This window comes from Oxyura jamaicensis, chromosome 18 (assembly GCF_011077185.1).
Source record: "Oxyura jamaicensis isolate SHBP4307 breed ruddy duck chromosome 18, BPBGC_Ojam_1.0, whole genome shotgun sequence".
NCBI lineage: Eukaryota > Metazoa > Chordata > Aves > Anseriformes > Anatidae > Oxyura > Oxyura jamaicensis.
In genome coordinates, this window is record NC_048910.1 from 8459858 (window position 1) to 8479478 (window position 19621).

At 48.5% G+C, this 19621-nt stretch overlaps 1 long non-coding RNA gene and 1 other non-coding gene across 3 annotated transcripts in view; both read left to right on the forward strand.

Moving 5' to 3' along the window:
- Nucleotides 1–19621, forward strand: part of LOC118175668 — a 34154-nt gene that overhangs the window by 2403 nt on the left and 12130 nt on the right. The window contains exon 1 of one of the 2 annotated variants that reach the window (XR_004755076.1): nucleotides 10945–12125. The exons of the other annotated variant lie outside the window; for it this stretch is intronic. This is a non-coding gene — a long non-coding RNA (uncharacterized LOC118175668). Of the gene's footprint in view, nucleotides 1–10944; nucleotides 12126–19621 lie in introns of those variants that run through there. 2 annotated transcript variants of the gene reach the window in all.
- Nucleotides 1492–1563, forward strand: TRNAT-CGU. Its single transcript has one exon. It is a non-coding gene; the product is annotated as a tRNA-Thr (tRNA).

A 19621-nucleotide genomic window follows, 5' to 3' on the forward strand; every position in this document is an offset into this window, starting at 1 on the left:
TGTTGCACTGCAACACAAATTGCAGCTTGTGTCTTACGAAACGCTATCTTGGCCACTGCCTGGCTTTCCTCGCTGTGCTCAGGTTTTATTTAAAACGTGGAAAGACACTGGCCAGAATTGCTCTCAGCCCTTCAGCCATCCTCCAGCCTGCAGTGCAACAGCGCTGCTGGGCGAGCTGTCCCTCCGCGTTTCCACCGAAACACAGCCGATCTCTGGCTGTGCAAGCAGAGAATGGGGGTCGGGGGGGCTGCCACAAGCAAAGCGGCGGCACAGCATTTAACTTTCCTTCGTGGAAACGCTGCTGAAGCGTGCGCCGGGTTTGGCAGGGAGGGTGCAATGGGGCGCTCCCCCAGCAGGGGCCGGCCGGGCTCTTCGCATCGCCTCCTGCGGGAGCCGGCGGGGAGGCGGAGCGCGGTCGGCCGCATGTGCACAGCCGGCTGCTGCTCCACCAAACAGCCGCCCCAGAAGCAAAGTCCAGGGCCGCAGAGGGAGCGGGACGTGGCTTTTAAGCACGAGTTCCGTAACCCACACGGCTCCTCTCGTCCTGTTTTTTTTATTCTGGATGTCCCTGGGCTACTTCCCAAGCGATTGTAGCATCAGAAAAGCAAGGCTGAGCATCAGACAGCTGCTTGGAAATATTTGGCACAATCTTTATATTGTTTTAACAGCTCAGGATGGGATTTACCTTTAGGAAAGCAACCGTTTCTCTCGCAAATGAGGTGTTCAGACCTCGTGCGTTTTATTTATTTGTGCAAGGAGCACATTGCAAATGCAGTTTGCATTCATGTAATAAGGGTTGTGCAACCCAGATCTGATCAAACAGCTGGTGGTGCCTGGTTACCAGCTCATCCCGGTAAAGAGAGCTGTTACGTTATGTCAGGTTGGTAGCAGGCTTTTACTGTGCTTTGGTTTATTATGGTATTTTTTCCAGGAGAAATATGTAAGCCAGGGATTGTTAGATCGCTTTATGCAGCCCGGCAGTGATTGAAAACTAGAAACCAGAATGAGGAATTCCAATGCAGAGCTAAATAATGGTTCAAACCCACATCCTTCAGATTCTTCCCTCCTGCCCTACAGCCGGCGGTGACAAAAGCAGAAGCTGCTTCACTGCCTGGGTTTTAACCAGGCGCTAGCCGTGGGTCTAAATCCTTGGTAGCCGGGAACCCGGAGGAGTAACCTTTACTAAAGTAGCACCGTATTTACGATTTACGCTATGCTGATTCGCCTCCATAGGCAGAAGATATCGAGACCGGAGCAAAACGTGAAAACGGCGGCAGGGAGCTCCACGCCGGGCTGGCCGGTACCCGGGGCAGGGCTGGCCGGGTACCCCCGGTCCTCCCTGTGCCGGTGCCCGGGCCGGGTTCCAAGGGAACGGCGCCGCCGGTGCCGCCCCAGCACTCCCTGCCCGGGGGCTCGGGGGTGTCTCCAGCACGGGGGGGGCCGCAGCCCGCTGCCTTCCACTGCCTGCGCGCCGCTGCTGCTAGCCCGTCAGGCGCGGTGGCCAAGTGGTAAGGCGTCGGTCTCGTAAACCGAAGATCGCGGGTTCGAACCCCGTCCGTGCCTGCTCGAGGGAGCGCGGTGCTTCTCGCCAGTCTCGCGGCGTGGAGCCATGAATGCCGCCCGGTTGGTGGCTGATTTTTGTTCCCGGCCCCGAGGAGAAGGGAGGGCGGGCGGCCCCGCTGCTCCTGCGCCTTGGCAGGCCGGGGAGCACCGGCCAGGGGCGGGGAGAGCCCCTCCCGGACCCCCGCTGTGCTCCCAGAGGAGCGAGCAGCAGAGCCGGGGGGCCGCATTCTGCCCGCTGCGTTCGGCTCTGCTGAGCATTGCGTTTGTGGGGAGGAACAGCAGCTACCTCGTGCTGGAGGTCTTCTCTGTGCTTTGCTGCAGGACAGGTGTCCCGAACGGGGTGAATCAGTTAAATAAAGCTGTTGTTGGCACTGCATCGATGTGAAGGAAGTGTTTGGTGAGCTTGGAAGCAATGAATCCCTCTTGCCGTCTTTAAAGGTGCTGGGTTTGATGTGTTTCTCGTAGACAGTGTCTTTAAATGCTAGAGGGAGGCTGAATCCTGGAATAAACAAATACAGCCATGAAAAGTTTAGTGCAGTTGTGCCATTTACACCAGAACTGGCCTTGATTACTTGGTTCTTAGCACATAAAGCGGTGCGAAGCTCTGCACATGTGCAAGGGCATTTCTGCTGGCTCTGTATAGCATCAGTTTGATTATTGCTCTTTTCAGACAGCTTAAAATATGTAAAGAGTAGTCAATTCATTGCAAAATCACAATAGCCAGGTATTTGGGAAGAGCTGAGGAGCCTCTTGGAGAGGGGAGGGGAAAAAGAAGAAGAAGAAGAAGAAAAAAAAACTGCTTTGATGCTAGGAAAAAGCTGCTTTTGCTGTTTAATGTGCCACGCTTGGCCTGGGACTGTCTGGGTAGGAGGCTGTTTGTCTTTCTCAGTAGGCACTGGAAGTGTGAGAGCGTAAGGTATTTTGGGAGGTTTGTACAAAACAGTTGTACAGTATGTGTTTAACAAGGCACAAAAATGCCATAGTATGTTTTGATATAAAAACAGGAAATGCAGTTCAGAACTTGTTTAGAAAAATGTAGACAACATTTTACTCAGAAAATGCAGTGCTGTCAAAAGCCTGTCAACTTTGCTGCAGGCTTTTAAGGATGAAAGTTTCAGCTTTGAAGCACCCTATTTTGTCTTTTTAAAATTCTGTAACGTCTCAGATCAGAACGTCAAACCCAAATGTTTCTAATGACTCAAAAGTCTTGCAGCTTTTGCAGAAAATTCAGAATTCAGTGGGTTTGTTTCTCATTGAAACCAGTTGTGAAACCGAGGTCCTCCCCGAAACAGGCTTGCCATCCCATAAACCTGAGCAGTTGAGTCTTGCCCGAACGTGTGCCACGATCACAGAACTGAGCCAAGTATTTCAGTAAAGTTCTGGCGTTGCTGTTCTCTGTGGCCATAACACATCCAGGCAGCTTACCAGTTGCTTAACTTCAGTCTCTGCAGAACTGGAATATTGGCTTCTAACTCACAGATGTCTTGTGAGGAACATCCTTCGCTCAGCATCTCGGGAGGGACCCACAGAAGAGCTCAGCGCTGGGACTAAATGTGCATCTTCACTGCTGGAACAAGCCCACCAGCCCAGATCCTTTCTGTTCAGTAACACAGAGTTAGTTCTCTTTGTTCATCCTGCTCGCATTGCTGTCTTCAGGGCTCACCAGCTCTTCACAAGTGCACAAATCCTAGGGCACAGGGCTTTTTCTTCAGTCCTCAGGACCATCTTTTTCTGTATAGAAAATAGTAGGTGCTATAAACACCGCATTTCAACAGGTGAAGTTTTCAGGGCAAAGTCTGTCGCCTCTGAAATGTTCTGGTTGGCTTATTAGCAGGAATGGAGCAGTGCCTTGTGGCTCATGCATAAAGCTTAAAGCAAGAGTGGAGGCTGCAGGTTACTTATGATAACCAAGTGACTTCTTGAAGGAAGAGGTAGTGAAAATCTGGCCCACGCGTGTCTCTGTCACCAAGCACGTGCATTACGTTTGGCCTGCCTTACCTTGGACAGAAACATTGTGTGGTTTGTTAACAAAGCTGGAAATCAGCAGCTAGACCCAACTGACGTTCAGGCTAACAAGGCTGCATCAGCTGACCTTCTGCGTGAGCAAAGTCCTGCCTAAAAGTAAAATTCAAACAAAATGACCTGCTCGTCACATCCAAGCAGAGCTGATCCTGCTGTTCTCTCTCCCAGCTCGCTGGCAGAGGCACTGCTGGGCTCCTGGATCTCTGGCTCTGCTCTCGGTGGTGTCTCTGCACCTTCATGCTCTGTGGGAGCTCCTGGCGCCACAGGGTTGTGTTGAGGTGGATCACATGTTCTCTTGCCTCCCAAATCCCCAGCCCATTCTTCTTGGGAAATAAATTTGATTCTGGCTTTAGCTTAATAATTAAATTCCTGAAGTGTCAGAGAAGTTTAATCGAGATGCTTAAGTTCTGATCATAGGTGTGCTTGAGATAGGTTTTTGGGGGTGGAAGGTGGACTGGGAAGGAGGAATTGTTTATTTTGGACACAAATCCTGACCAAAACCAACTCAAAACCTTTAGGTTTCCCATTTGAGTTGCTCTTAGATCTTTGATTTTGTTCCAGAAAACATTGAGCAGTCTCCCTCTGAATATAACACCTCTATTAAACGAGGAATTATTAAATGAGGCCCCTTCTGATTACCTAATAAAAATACATCACAATTAATGTACTTAACATCTGTGTTACTGCTGAAAATCTTGGCCGTACTTAGGTACAGAATTTCCTGACCTTTCTGGATTGACAAGCTGGTTTATTCAGGATGCAGACTCTTCATGACCCCTTTAAAATTCCTCTTAAAACTAAGTGTAAAAATGAACCAATTATAACAGCGGTGTTTTCTGAATTGTGTATTATGTGCATTTTTGAGAGGCTGACAGAACGTGCCTGTTTTTGAAACGTAAGACTTGAATGGGAACTAAAAGCATAATGTTCTTTGTTCTGATTATAACAACATTTTCAGAGCTTTGCAACTCTCCTAAGTGTCTGTCGCGTCCTCCCCAGGGTCAAACTTCAGCAACTGCAAAGCAGTGTGTTAGCAACACAGGAGGAGCTGTGTGTCTGATTCAGAAATAGTAGTGAGATCATTCAAAAGACTTGTGTAGACCTTGCTGGGTGTAGCCAGGGCAGACGGGACTGTCCCAGAGACTGTTCCGATCTGCTTGTGAATTCATGAAGCATTGGGCTGTCTTCCCAGCAGCCCTGCTTTTTGGGTATCCCCCCGTGGGTCTGCTGACATCAGCTTTTTAAAAAAAAATAAAGCAGAGGTTTTTTTTTTGTTTGTTTGTTTTTAATAAAAAAAAATATAAGTCACCTAAGCCCTGAAACCTTGAACTTGGAGAGAAAACACGTGTGCTGGGCTGTGCAAACAGAGCGTGGTGTGCCAGGGGTGAGCAGGCTGCCGGAGCCGGCTGGGCTGTGTGTGGGAGCCAGTGACTGCTCGCTCCAAGAGATGTCGGAGGGCTGCTGCAGTGGGGCCGGGCACTGCCCCTGCGCGGGATACAGGGAAGGGTCAAGCTGGGAGGATGCTTGGTGTGTGCAATGTGGAGCAGTGATGGTGTTTCCTGCAGGTTAGGCAACTAAATGTACAAAGTAAAGCTACGACTGTCTGGTGAGACCACCAACAAACAGTTGGGATGAAGGTAGAGGTCTTCAATGAGATGGGAGAGCAGCTTTTGCTGTGTTGTCTGGGTCTCAAATATATGGTTGAGTAAATTAACCCCTGAGTAAATAAACCCCAAACTGTGGAAATCTTCACATGGCTACAGCAATGTGATTCCCATTTCCATTATGCCTGGAATTTAATGGACTGCTGAAGTTTGACCAAAAGGCATTTCTTGTGTCAAAATGAAAAATTACAGATCAAAAGGGTGACTCTGCAGACAAACATATCGATCTAAAGCCTGGGTGACACAGACTTCCTGGAAGAGAGCCCAGAAGCATGTCTGTGTTTAAAGTCAAATGGCTGTAGCCTTTTACCACTGATGAATAAAAAATGTTTTTGTCTGCATGCCGAAAGCTCAAGCAGAAACAGAAATGACTTGATTTGTTCTGCTGGAGGAGCAGGTACGTGTTTGCAAATAATAATCCATTGAATGCCACAGTATTCAATATTTTTTTAAAAAAATATATAGTGAGATAGGAAATAAATTTTTCAATGATTATTTTTTCCTTGAAAATTCCATTTGTGGCAACTGAGAAGGCAACTTTGGGAAAGGCAAACAGTCTCCTTGCTCTGTGTCCAAGGGGCTGAGTCACAGCATCCCCTTCCCTGGAAACCAGAGGAGGGGAGCAGTTGTGAAGTTCTTTCGTGGGGATCCTGGTTGTATTTCTGCTTTAGCACCTAGGTAGCAAACTTTATAGAGGTCTGGTCCTGAGGATGCTACTGTCTTCTATAATTAGATAGTAATGGCAAGGTGTGGGTGTACCTCCCAGGCCAGGATGAATGAAGGGGTCAGCATAGCATGCTGCTGCTCCCTGAGAGCAGGGTGTAATGCGTGGGTGGCGGCAGCCCCATTTGTTGAATGAGCTCTGCAGCACCTAGGAGAGGGAGCCGATTCCTTACTGCCGCACTGGCGGAGTGGGAGTGCCTTGGTTTCTCAAGGGAACCTGTGAAAACAGGATTTAAATGGAAAAAGTGGTGCTGAATGACAGTAATGGCCAGATATGCTAGCTGACAGTCCAGGTAGGGTGTCTCAGATGAACTTCAGTTATGCAGGGGAAAGAGGAGCAGGGAGGGAGGAGAAAGAGGAATGGATAGGAGATTTATATTCTCATCTCCTCCACTGTCTGTTTAACCTCAGCAGTAAGGGGCCTGCTGGTCACAGAAGCTCTACTCCTTTCCCTCTTTATCTCTCAGGTGCTTATTCATGTTCCTTACTGTAAATTGCCTGAAAGAAATAGAGGCTCAGAGCCCAGTCCTGTAAGGTTTGTGCACTAGGGTTCTCTTTGTCTGTGTGAGTACTCACTGACACCACTGAGAGATTACTGCAGGTAAGCAAGATGTAGCAGGGTGAAGGCCAATCCCATGCGTACAGCTCTTATGTGACCTTGGTGTAAATTGGAAAAAATTATACTGGAGCAGATGAAGTGATCTGTTTGCAAATGCACTGCCATGGGAGCAGAGACAGAGACTGGATTAATGTAGTTTCTGAACTATCAGTCCTCATCTTGGAATGGAGAATTAGTTCCTTTGCATTCAGCAAAATGCAGCTCCATGGACCTGGAGTTCACGGTGACAAACCGAGATGCAGAGTCCAGCCTGAGACATCATGTCAGCAGTGCAAAAACCATCAACAACAAACTCCTTTGCCTTTGAAGTTTGCATTATTTTCTGCTGCCTGAAAGACTTGAGGCAAAACCTGCCCCTGTAGTAAGAGCAGTGGCTTCTTTAGGGTGATGCCTGCCGTGGCTGTGGCCTGCCATCCCGTTTGTGGCAGCAGTAATTCAAACACTAGTGCTGAGCTGGTACAATCATCTGGGTAAAAGAATTCAGACTGTATATGACTTGAAGACAAGGACAGCCTAATATAGAATTTAATGTTTACTGTCTTTGAAGAGGCTATAATAAGCTTACATGGGAAGCCCGAGAAAGAGATTGAGCAATCGGCTAGCGCTGCAAGTATGTTAGAGGGCTCTTGGGAGCCCCAGTCTGCAACTTTTGTACGTTATTGTTTGGTGCCATGGCCATCAGTTGAGCCACAAATGGTCATAAGAGTTTGATGGCGTTGTTCAATTTACACTGTCACAGCATTATAGGGGACATGAGGACTGTGCATCTGAACTGATGGACTCCTCGTGGCTAATTTCACGGGGATTGTACTCAGGTTCAAACACACCTTTCATCATAGGAAAGCAGAAGGCAAGTGAGGCTTTACTGGCAGAGCTGGGTTTAAAACCTCATTTCGTACTCCCAGAGTGTAGATGATGGGAGGATTAATACCTTGGCAGCATTTTTAATTTTCAGGAAGTGTCTTGTACCATCCTGCGAACACTGTCCCCTCTCAGCAGTCACTGCAGTGCCCCGGTGCCACTGCAAGATGTGTGCGGTGAGAAATGAGCTCCTGCTCCGAGCCCACTTCCTGTTAGCCTCTGCTTGAGCTGAATTCCTGACTCCTGTCCTTTCATCACTCTGGGCCCAACTTAAAGAGTACTTGCAAGATACCAAATATAGAACGCTCGCAGCATATTTCACAACTGAAACTTGCAAATGCTGGAGTGGATTTCAGGGACCGAAGCCCCCCATGGAGCAAGCATTACAGTAAATAATGTTAGTGCATTTGTTTAATCCCTGAGGATTGTGGAACGCGGGATTAAAGTGGGCTAAGGGGATTTCCCCATTGACAGCTGCTCCTCTGTGCACAAACACACCATTTTTTTTATATGTAACTTGTTCAGCCACAAAGAATTTAAACTGCATATGGCACTGTGCATAACATGACCGTTGTTTCCACATCTGGTTACACATATCTGTCTCCCCCAGTAATTGTCTTTAATAGACACAATTGGGGATGAGGTAGTTGTACTAAGAAGAGACATAGTTCTGTGTTTGAACAGGAAACCATTATTTCTGAGCTTAATCATAGCTCGTTAGCCCTTTGATTTTCCCCTCTCTCCTACACACACACAAACACACATGCTTTAAATATGAAGGTCCCCATTTATGGTGGGGCATTCATCACGTATCAACAGTTGCCAGGGGTTCTTTGACTGGGCAGAGCCTTGGCCAGCGAGCAGAGAGCAAGACCACGCTTGGTCTGTGGATGGAGATGCAGGCCCAGTGGCATTATGTGGAGTGCAGCTTCCATAAACCCATGATGGGCTTGGCTGGCTGGGTGCTCCTGCAGAGGTACACGGGGTCAGGCCCACTCCTGGCTGTACGTCATGTTTGAACGTTTCAGAAATTGTAAATGATAAACTTGCTGTTCCTATTGTTCTGATAAAAAGAGATCTGATTCTGGGTCTCCGACATGGATTCATATTTTCAGGTGAAGACCAGCAAACTTCATCCTGTGCCAGCAGTTGAGTTTCAGTTATTTCTCGCACTAATCATTGGGTTCAGGTTTAACTGCTTTGGTGATCCAGTCTCTGTCAACAAGGGGTGATGCTGAAATACCAGGCTGTTGGCTCCAAGCCATTCTTGCTCACATGCTGCTTAGTACCACGTGCTGGAAAGTTAACAAATCGATGGCTCTTCTTGCAGAGAAAGGTATTGCGTGAGTGCAGGCAGAACTGTGAAAGAAAAACCTCAGACTGATGTGCGCATTCAACTAGACCAAAGTACATCCACGGGGCCTGAGTTTGTCCCAGTCAGCAATGTGCAGTCCAACCTCCCATCCATTTTTCATCACACAAGTTCTCTCCTGACTTCAGAGATGTCACACCAGTATTCCACTTGGGGAAGCCTTTGTGAAGACCTATAAAGAAGCTACATCTGGTTCATGGGTCTTGTAAAAATCTTTTCCTTTTTTTTTTTTTTTTTTTTTCAAACAGGGCTATTTTCAGAAGCGATAGATCTATTGTTCCATGGTTATTGTTCCATAGTTATTGTTGGTCTAATGTTATTAATATATTAGCCCTTTAGCTGCCAAACTGCTTCAACCAAACTGCTTATGTTTATTTTTAGAATTGCGAAAGTTGTGATGCTTTACAACTTGATATGCTTGTGATTACATCTGAAGTGAATGCAGGGCTAATCCTCTTCCCAGCTCCCATCCAGACTGGAGCTGTAGTCATGCATTCCCCGCACACAGGTTCTGCACACCATGGAGAGCAGCCAGCAGGTATTTGTGAAAGGAGATGAAGTCCAAAGACCTGACCTTCTCAGGTACGGAAGTGCCTCCTGCCAAGGGGAGACTTGTCCGACGTGTGCCTTATCCGGTTACCACCGAAGGACTGCCAGTGCTGTCAGTGGAAGCGGGAGCAGGCTGCCAGGAGCTGAGCAGCATCTTGTAGGATCGGGCTCCTCGCATGAGACCTCCCGCTGGGCATAAAATGTTGTGTGAAAGTCTTGCCCTGATCTCGTGAGGGACGCTTGACATCCAGTACCAATGGTGGCAAGATAAAGGCAAGAGGCAACATGTATGAGGCTGCTGAAAATAGCAAGTTAAACGGTTGGTCAGGAGATCAGCTAAAGTGTGTGCCATCCGCTTAATTAGGGAGGAAACTTCTTTGTTCCCTGGCTCACACTCATCCTTCCATGCATGTAGCCAAAGCACTTGCTATGATTTTTTTCTGCTCAGTGTTGGTCTGCATTGTTATGAGCAGATCTTAGCTCTTTGATATGGCCAAAGAGCAAGAATACTACTAAAGAGAGAGAGTAAGAGAGGGAACAAGTGGTTGGTGGATGTAACTTGCAGTCTCTGTATGAGTGTGAGTCTCTTCAGTTCTAAAAGCTGTTGAGAACTTTTCTCTTTCAATCCAACTGATTTCTAAAGAATCCATGCCCTTTCACCAGAGAAAATGTCAGTGTCTCTCACACAGTTTTTGGAAGTCTTCGTTCCTACCAGTGGGCAACACTCACTGGGCAACATTGTAGAACAATTCCTGAGTGTCCCCCTTCCAGATGGTCAAGAAACTCTTTGTTTCTGTACCTTCCTCCAGTACATCTTATTCCCAAATCCTCATACAACTTCATCTCTCTTTCAAACCTTTTGCCCGTGGTCCATGATTCACTTTGCATTCTACTATCCATTTTAAACAACATGTTCCTTGGCTCTAAATATTCATCAGGCTTCCAGCCAAGGAACACTTTCTTCTGTGTGGAGGATGACTTTGCAGTGTCGATCGACAGGAGCAGTTACATGACAGATCAGTTCAAGTTCTCTCTGTCCCGTTCTGTCCACACAAGCCAGTGGTCATTCACCACCACCATAGTGATGCTGGTACCATAAAGTTCTGAGCACGCAAAGGCTTCTGGTGCAACATGCATGCACATAGGTGTCACAAGTGGCTTCTGTATGGACACAGGGAAAAATCCAATAGTGCCACAAGGGATGTGCTGTGTTCTGCTGAACCCAAATATTGCAAAGATGAGTGCTCTGGGTTCTGGCTTTGATTTTTGACAGCTTTAGCTCCTGAAGCCCTGTTTGGAGCTTCTTGCTCAGCTGAGGTTTTCCTACCAGGTACAGAAGATACGATGGGGGCATTCCCATGCGCTGGTAATCCCAGTCTATTTTGTGAGTTCCTTTTAGCCTGCATCTTTTGTGGGTCTGCTGGTTAACTTGATGGAGCTGTGTTCCTGCTGTAATCTTCTGTGAACATCACCTCGATAACCGACATGTCATAGAAACAGTGACTGATGTCCTCTGTCTCTGTAGGAGAAAACCTTTCAGGCCATCCCCTATACTTCCTGTGGCTGGAAGTGGAGCTCTTAGCGGTATGTGCCTGTTTTGTCCCCTTTCACTCATGCTTCGTCATTGGGAGGGTCTGGAGCAGAGATTAAAGGGAGGTGCAGTAACTGACCAGTGCCATACAACCTGGGGGCAGGGCCCACATGTGCCAGGTTAGTATCCAAAGCATATGGAATATCATTACAGAAAACCTCTAAGCTCAGAAACACGAAGAGGGTGAGGATGTGCAGAGGGACACTGTAAGATCAGCAAGCAGGAAGACAGAAAAATATATTTTTTCATGGCATTTCAGCTGTCCCTTCTGGCTTGACCTTATGTTGCTGAAGGCCTTGTGATATTTCCTTAAAGGCCTTTTTTAACCACGTGTGTGTGTAAGTGAATGTGTCCTTCCTAAAGCCTTATAGCTCCAGCTGTGAGAGCTGCACTTTGTGCACAGGTTGCCCTGCAAAGGCAGGTATGTTCCCGCGGCCCTTCCAGACATGCAGATAGAAATGTCCGGGACACCCAGGAGGCCGGGTAGGGGATGTCCCTGCCACGGCTGCGACAGCCGCCGCTCGGGGAGGCAGGAGGAAGCCGAGCGAGCTAAGGACACGCGTGGGGAGCTGCTGCGCGGGGCTACCGCCGCGGGGGTCGGGGCCGCCTCGGGGCGAGGCCGGGGGGCTCCTGCCGGCGGCCTGGGCTCGGGGGAAGGAAGAAGGGCGGCGGCGGCGGCCCCGGGCGGCCGGCAGGGGGCTCCCTCCGCCCTCGGTGGGCCGCGGGGCGCGCAGGTCGGCGCGGCGCAATGCCCCGGCGGAGGCGCCGCCGGGAGGAGCGCGGGGCGGGCGGGCGGCGGCAGCGGGCACCGGCGGGACGGCGGCGGGCACCGGAGGCCTCCTCCCTCCTCGTGCACGGGACTCGGCGGAGCTCCGGGGAGGGCGAGGGGGTGGAGAGGGCAGCCTGGGCGAGCCTCCCAAATTCGCCCGGCCGGCTGGCGGCGGGAGCTGCCCGGCGCAGGGGTGGGGACCGGTCGCTTCCTTAAACGTGCGCGGCGGGGGGCGGCGGGGCCCGCACCGCCCCCGGGAGCCGGCCCGAGCCTCCCGGGCCGCGGCCGCAACACGTGGAGCAAACTTTCGAGGGACGGGCACCCGGCTGCAGCCGGCCACCGAGCACCGCCGCGCCGGGACCGCGCCACACGGAGCACCTCGCCTCTTGCTGGTTTGAGGGGGTTTGGGGTCCTGGGATGCTGGTTTTTAATTGCTGCTTTTGGGGGTGCTTTTTTTTTCTTTTTCTTTTTTTTCTTTTTCTTTCTTTCCCCTACTTCAGCTGCTTGTTGGGTTGGGACTTCTAAAGCACGCCGGGGCGAACGCGGCGCTGGAAAAGCCGAGAGCAATGTTGCAACGTCCCTTGTGGCAACGAATTTCTGATTTTTTTCTTTCGCCTTTTGCGAGGGCAAAGAGGAAGGGTGGAAAAGATCTCGCCGTGCTCGGTACCAGCTTAAATACCCCCCTGCGAGCGGCCGGCGAGGCAGGAGAGGGGGCACCGCGGCCGCCCGCCGCCTCTCCCCGCTTCTCGTAGTTGAGCCCGAGCCGTGCCGGGGCCCCGCGGCTCTGGGGGAGAACGGGAGCCAAAGGGGTCCCCCTGAGCCCCTTTCCCGAGCTCCCCTCGGCGCTCAGAGCAGGTACCGGCGCTCGGGCTCCCGCCGTGCCGAGTCACGGTGTGCTGCGGGGCCCGGCCCGGGGGCTGCGGGCCCCGGCCCGAGGTGCGGGCGGCTGCGGGCTGCCGGCGGCTCCGGTTCTTTCTCGGGGCCGGGCACCTCTGTCCGACACGGCCCGGCCCGGCCCGGAGAGCGGGTGGTGGCTGCTGCCGGGGGTGGCCCCGCTCCGGCCGGGGCCGGGGCTCCGCGCTTGCGGCAGGCAGCGGTCGGAGCGAGGAGTTGAATGAAAACACTAGTGGTGCTAATAAAAATAAATCACAGCCTGCGCCTGATCGGGCGAGCTGAGGGCTGGGTCTTTGCGGGCGAGATGAGAGGTTCGTGGCTTCAACTGGCCTACAAAGTCCCAGTTCTCGGCTCCCAGGACCTGCCGGGCTCGCAGCGGGCGAAGACGGAGCGCGGCGGGGCCGCTGCCCGGGGTCGCGGGGAGCGGCCGGAGGCGGCCAGCCGTAAGTGCCTTCCTTCCCTTCCCCTCCGGAGGGGCCTCGAACGAGCGGGGCCGTCGGCGATGCCGCGGCCGCCCCCCCGCAGTGCCCGGGCCCTGCCTTAGCAGGCAGCGAGCGCCCGGATTTCGCTCCTTTGAGGCCATGTGCATCCTTCCCCGCCGCTTTCACTTTCAGAAAACACATCTGTTTTCTTTTTTCTGCCCTCTCCCCTTTCTTTTTTTTTTTTTTTTTTTTGTTAATAAATCTGGTCACATACACACCAAATGGCCTGGCTCCCGGTCCTTCTCTTCTTCCTTCGACGCTCTTACCCCTCACCCTCCTGAGGTTCCCTATTACTTGTCTTTGGTCGGGCGCGCTGTGCTCCTGTAGGCACTGGTTTGTGCTCCTTCTTTGGGCACGATATAGATACAACGCTGGCTGTGGATATTACTGTTTGCTTATGTAGCATCGTATTTTTAACTTCTGCGTCCTTCGGTGTTATGTTACATTGCATTTTAAGTTCTTAGAATTATTTTGAGGCTCCCCATAATTTTTTATTTGTGTAGAAATGTTTTTCTTTCTCTCTTATCAAGTCCAGAACAATGATCTAGAATAAGGAGAAAGCCCTGAGAATATTGTTGCTACTTGGCCCGAGTTTCCCAAATGGAAAATGAAGAGGCTTAAAAAAAAGAGGAAAATTTTAGAACTGAATCACTTCTTTGCTGTAGTATTGCAGGAGTCTGTGTTCTGTGTGTGTACACAGACACCGATGCACTCCACATAACTTTTACACTCAGACCCCGTGAGACTTTTGCAAACAAAACCTGTTTTGAGTGCTTTATTCTATAGACTTTGCCCATAAAAATATTCACTTTGTGTTCCACGGTTTGCAAGAATCTACAAATGCTATTACAGATCTGTGCTTAAGTTTTTCTCCTTTAGTCCTCTGTATCCAAAAACTTGTGTGCAGCATACTAAAAGGTGTATTAATAGCTATTCCTCTGACATGTGTCTGGGCATACTGTCCTCGATGCAGCAGAATTATTTCCTGTGTGCAGTCTTTCAGTTGCCGGTTGGACTTTGGGGCCAGCAGAAGCGGTCAGGTCTGCCTTGGGCCTGTTCTATTTAGGAATCTGTACATGGGTACTAGGTGGGAGCTTTCTTTGAAACCAAAATTTAAAGCAATTTTTTTTTGCACATTTCTTTTCCCTGCACGCCCATTTTTTCCAGAGAAGTCTGTCTAGCAGCCACAAAACGGAAAAGTATGTGAAAGTAAGGAGTAACGGCAAAAAATCCTGTTCCTTTTCTCGCAAAGAACGCTGTTGGGGACGGTTGTGCTGGCCTGTTTGCAGTCCTTTTCTCCCTGCAGATCTTTAGCTCTTAACGAAATTAATCTGCAGTGAAATCACAGAAATCTGATTCTAATCATCCGCCCTGGAACAAGACGGGGCTACAAGACGACGAGCATAGTGTAAAAATGCTTTAAGCATGCAGAGCCATATCATTAACATTAAAACCTGATGGTGTGAAAGGGGGGGACCGGGGGTAGATTTCTGTGCCTCTTTAGCACGCTCCTCGCAACTCCTTGTACAAGCTCTCGGTATCGCTGGCAAGCAGCGACTTCTGCTGAGGTTGCTTGTGTTGCAGTTCGGTCTCTGGAGCTGGCTGGTAGGCTCAACTGAAGTTTTCCCTTTCATAGGAGATTTTCTTAATTGTGGTTTGCTTTGTAAAGCTGGGTAAACTGCGGGGTTTAGCTTTTGCCAGATTTAGCATAATCTGGATATTTTTTCCAGCAATAATTGTTTTCTTCCTGTGTTTAAGTAACTCTGGCACGTTTTGCCCCCAAAAGCCCTGTTTTGGAGCACTATATAGCATAATTTGAGTTACTAGCTTTTGGTTTGGGTGCTTCCTTCAAGATCCAGTCAAAGCCTGTTGTTGCAGGGAGCGAGTGCTCAGTGTTTTGCCATCACCAGGACTTGGTAAATCTGTTCAGCTGAGCTTGTGTCTCCCTGGTCCCTTTTGGAAATCTTTTTTTCTTAATTGCCAAGGTGAAAGGACACTTTTTTTTTTTTCAAGCAGCATTCATCTGTTTGAACTAGAGTGGATGTGGTTGTCTACAGCTGCTACAACTGTTGATGCTACAAATGTAGGTTTTCTTCATTCACCTACAGTTATTAGCAACTGTTTCGACTGTAGCCATACACAGGGCATTGACAAGCCCTTTCCGGCTCGTGTTTGTGCCCCAAAGAACATGCAGTGCACTGCAGCCATATTTCTCAGCATCTGGTTCACACTGTTCAGTTTTAACATTCCCTCTGAATTAAAGTTCAGGCTGGAAGAGAACATTCCCTCCTGCCCCAAATGACTTTTTGTGGGTCAAATTACAAAGTAAAAATATTTTATTTTTTAAATAATATTGCTCTGAAGGCTGGGCTGGGGGTAGGCCACACTTTAGCACTTTCCAAATGCTAAATAAGAAGGTTCAAGCTTCTGCTGCAAGTTGTGGACAAGCTCTTAAATTACTTTTTTAGCTCTGAAGCTTTCAATAATATCCTTTGCTCTCTGGGATGCAGGCTCAATTATTTCCCCCCACACACCCCAGCTAATAATGGGGCTTTGTTTTATTTTCACTTCTAAACTTGATGCCTCTCTTGCTAATGTTTCTGTGTGTACAAATATGCTTTCTTCGCCAGTCAGACTTGGCAATACTCAGGCCACAATAAACTAGTTCTGGGCAGTACGGCGAGGCTCTCTATTTATCAGGGCCTTTCTGGGGAAGTTTATTACACTGTAAGAGTGACATTTTCAGCCTTCTGAAAGAGTTGGTAAATATTTGGCAGGTTCTACTCCTTCAATAAAAAAGGGGCCACATTTTAGCTGTGATAAAGCCTGAAAGAAAACTATCTAGGCATTAAGGCTGGAGTTGTTGGGCAGAAGGGTGGGGTTCGTGCAGGATATTCTTTGAATTGGGCTGAGTGAAGTCAAATGTTTGCCTGCAATTTAGGAACCACTGTTCCTCTATGTTTGCAAATAGAGACCTTCAAGCCAGGGTTGTATTTTGAGTCGCAGAAGGGCACAGGGCATGGCAAGTCTGCGGTGTGTGGGTTACACATTTATATGACCGAGGAGAGATGGTTTGATTCAGCCTGTGCCTCGTATCGGCTCTGCTGCTCGGTACAGACCTTTCACAAAAGCCTGCATGTGCTCGTGCTAGAGCCTTGTGTGAGGGCTGAATCCGGCGCGAGGGAAGCAGCCAGGCTGTAGAGCTGCTCCCGCTGCTCTCGGCACCCTCCTCAGATGGCGAGCCCTGCGCTCGGCGTGCTCCGTGCCAGCTCCCGCTGCAGGCCGGCTCTGAGGCACGCAGAGGCAAAGCAGATGAAGGGAATGCGCTTTTCCCTTCCTGCAGCAGGCCTGCCTGAGAAAAGCCTTCCAGCTCCTGCTGACTTCATCACTTCCCTTCCCGCAGACCCCAAAGGGACGTCCCAAAGGAGAGAGGAGAGGGCAGGAGTGCCTGCGAGGGGCTGCAGGGTGCCTTGGGCTGGTCCGCAGGGGCTGGGGCAGCCCTCAGCTGCTTCCTGCAGTCTGTGACATCCCTGTAAAATGCCGAAGATCGGCGGCATCTGCGTGGCTTTCACAAAGCATGGGGAATTTTTTTATTTTTTTTGCCTGGCGGAGGGGTTTCTGCTTTATGCCAGGGTTCGATTGCTTTGGGAGAGGGGGTTGAAAAGGATGTGTGTGTACATGTGGTGGTACTAATAGGAGGATTACAGCTGCTAGGATAGGGAAACCCTTCCTTGCTGAGGGCAGAATAGGCCTTTGAAATCCCATCTCCAAGTCTGCACATTCGCGTGAACCTTAGTGTGAGCCAGCAACAGTGTGGAAAAGAAATCATGTGGCTGTGAACTGTAGGAAATGAGCCAGGAGTGATGATGGTGTGGAGAAAGCTTCCGCTTCCCTGCCTAGCTGATGGACTATAGGATCATGGCATATTTATTTAGCGCTAAATAATCAAAATATTTCCACGACACTGCTCGGTAGCTTTGGTTTTGTATAGCCTTCCTGGATTTTATTTGGATCTTAGTGGTCTGTCAGTTTAGGAGGAATAGGTTCTTGTTTTTTTCCCTTCTGTGGCAGCAGGCAATGGGCCTTTGTTCTGCCTCTCTTCTGGCAGAAAGTCTTTCACGGTGTCCTGAAAGTCCACGGGGGCAGATGGTGTGCCCACATTCCATGGCATCATGCGGGATTGGAGTATTTTCCCACTACAGATTAGTTAGTGACACCATTTACAGGTCTAGTAGGATAAAGTCCTAGTTTAGAGTCCTGACTCTTAGAGCATGCCCACTAGTGCTGTCATTCATTACAATTACTTTATAAAACATCCCGTCTGACCAAGGGTTTGGAGCCTCGCTCAGATGACTGCGGTGCAGCACTCAGCGGCTGGTGCAGCTGCCGTGCCGTGGAGGAACACACACTGCTCTCCCTGCTCGCTTTGAGCACAGCGTTACCCTGAACTGCCCCGTCTGGCGAAAGGGACGGACCTGTTCCTCTGCAGGCAGGGCAGGGACTCCTCCGGCCCTTTTCCTAGTGAAGGCTTGGTTAAACCAAGCAGCGACGTACCAGTGCCTACAGCTGTTTTGAATCTCTCTAGTTGCACGTTACATTTTTTTTTGCAGTTGTAGGTATGGAATTTCCTCAAACTGTAAAATTAGAAAGCGGGTTTCATTCAGCATTATCTCTTTGCATACTTTTAAAGTACTGTGAGGAACCCAGTTTAACACACTTGAGTTTAATTCAATCATCAGTTTCTATGAGCTAATGTACAAGGGGCCCAAAGGCCTTCTAAAGTTAGTTGTGGTTTTATGTTTTTGGAAAAAAATCGATGCAGCTCTTTAGGAGCGTCTCCGTTGTTTTACAAAGCATGGGGCTTTGAATGCCAGTAGGGTTAAGTTCAAATAGACAAGTGCAGCAGTTTAAGGACTAAATTGCAGAAGCTATTTAACGCTCAGCTTCGTTAAAGCGACATTCAGGTTGGGTTAGGCAGAACTGCGGTGTGCTGGAACATCTGGAATATCATCGCACTTCCCCAAAGCGGAATTTTCTTTAAGAGCAGCAGCACTTGCTGATATTTGAGAGGGTGGAGCTAGCAGCAACCTACAAATGCTGGAAAATGAATTAAGAATTTATAGAGTGAAATATTGAGACTTTGTCAGGAATCTTCATTTTGATTATGATCTGTTGTTTAAAACATCAGCTAGTTCTGGGAACTGGGGCTTTCCAGGCCGCGGAGCTCGGTAGGACAGCTTACGTGGGGGCCAGCAGCTCGGCTCCTTGGCGCTGGGCTTTTGAGTCTTTTGATGAATTCCAGTGAAACAAGTTGTGGCGAACTGATGTGGAGGTTTGGAGCCAGAATCTGCATGAAAAATCTTGCATGAAAAGAGAGATTGTTTCATCAGGAAGAATTTGAATGTAGTTCAGTTAAAATATGCTGGATTTGAAACTATAAATGCTATTTTGGTATGTTATGAAAGATAGGGTTTCCTCAATTCTACCATTGTGGGTGTATTTTACACTTGAAGGATACCATAAAAGTAGATTTGAAGTCTCAGTTGCATTTAAAATATTTTTTATTACAAAATCTGCTTTGACTACAAAGATATTTTGTATAATTGTGACTTCATTTGTTAATTTTGAAGGAAATATTTCTGGAGGAGGAAAATATTCTCATGCAAATGCAACTATTGTACAGAGCTAGAAACAGAAAGGTGCTTAATCACAAATGAGCTTGCCCATTTTAGTTTAATTTACATTATTTGCTTGATTTTCTGGTTAAAGGTAATTACTGAAAAAGCTTAGGTCAGATATTTATGGTATTCATTTTTTTTTCCAGTGTCGTGGATTATTCAGCAATGCAGTTAATGGTATTTTATGTATTATATTTAATATCTCTGGAGTGCCTGTTTCACATAAGTTATAAAGCCTCAAAAACCAGCTTGAATCTGCATTTTAAAAACAACTTAAATTGACTTTTTTGAAACAATTGCACTGAAAACCAAATTCAGTTGAATAAATAAAACTGAATTTCTTAAATCTGAGTTAGTGAAGAGCTTCCAAAAAAGATTGTAACAAAGGAGCAGAACTTCACTGAGTCATTTCACAATGCTAGCTGTGACTCCAAGTGCTACACTGAGCCTAGAGTTACGTTACTCAAAGGCCCAGCCTAAATTTAACTCCAGGATTCGCATACTGCACTCACTTCATTGGGAGAGTTTGGTTCGCATGTAGCATATTTGAGCTAGTTTTGCATCTCCTTGGGGAATAAATTATAGGCTGAATGAGAACATTCACACACATTTATGACATTAATGCTATATGCAGTTGCAGGTTCTGCATGCATGCAGCCTTTAAAACTAATGCTATCTCTAGTCTCCTTCCAGGACTTTATTTAATTTCTGTATCGATGGCTGCTAAGGGCAGAGAGACAACATTTTTCCTGACAGTGTGTCTTGAAAATTTCTTTAGGAACACAGTAGGAAACTTCTCCCTTTAAAATTTCCACTGGAGTGAACTCTTTTCTG